At 35.7% G+C, this 751-nt stretch overlaps 1 non-coding gene across 1 annotated transcript; it reads right to left on the minus strand.

The window, feature by feature from the left end:
• Positions 1–235: 235 nt before the first annotated feature.
• On the minus strand, positions 236–383 carry LOC117284705. The gene has a single exon (XR_004515774.1). It is a non-coding gene; the product is annotated as a U4 spliceosomal RNA (small nuclear RNA).
• Positions 384–751: the final 368 nt, after the last annotated feature.

The raw sequence follows: 751 nt of genomic DNA on the forward strand, positions 1-751 counted from the left end.
TTTTTCAGTATAACGTGTTGGAAATGCTTCTGTTTTTCTTCTTGGGTTTCATTTATATCATATTTACATGTGTTTAAATTTAACTCTGTAGTCCACAGATGATAGAACTGTTCTTCTGGTATAACATGCTGCTGAAATTTTTTTTGAGGGTTTCAAACTCACTCTTTTGGTTGTTGTCCTCCCAACTTGTTTAAATGGTAGATCTGGGAAGGAAATTTATTTTTTATGATTATTTGCTTTTGTAAGAATACTTAAAATCCGAATTCTGGAAAAAATAATTCACAAATGCTGTGTTATTTTTTTCCTCATTGCTTGCTTTTAATTAGCAGCAATTGTGCCTCAGATAAACCTCTTTGGCTATGATACTGCCACTGCACAAAGCTTCATTACTTGTTTTCAATTTTTAAAAGTTATTTCCAAATTTTAGTACTGATTTCAACTTCATTTTTTCTTGGCTTTACTTATTTTGCCCTTAACCAAATTTAAGACCAGCTTGGCCTGTCACTTTGAGCTGAGAGGCAAACCTGTGTAGTGAAAAGACCTTCGATTCCCAAGGAGATAAGTGTGGGGCCCAGTCGCCCTGCTACCTAGTTGGGACCATTGGTGAGCTACTTCATTACATGTCGGTTTGTGCATTACAAGAGGCTAACAGTAGTTAAACAGTTAAATTACAATGTGGTCTGGAGATATGGCAAAGTTCCTGGGTGTTAAGTAGTAGCTCCTATGCTTAATGATATATACACACACACAC

The sequence above is a fragment of the Fukomys damarensis genome, unplaced genomic scaffold, assembly GCF_012274545.1.
Source record: "Fukomys damarensis isolate Sample0158 unplaced genomic scaffold, DMR_v1.0_HiC HiC_scaffold_38, whole genome shotgun sequence".
Taxonomy (NCBI): domain Eukaryota; kingdom Metazoa; phylum Chordata; class Mammalia; order Rodentia; family Bathyergidae; genus Fukomys; species Fukomys damarensis.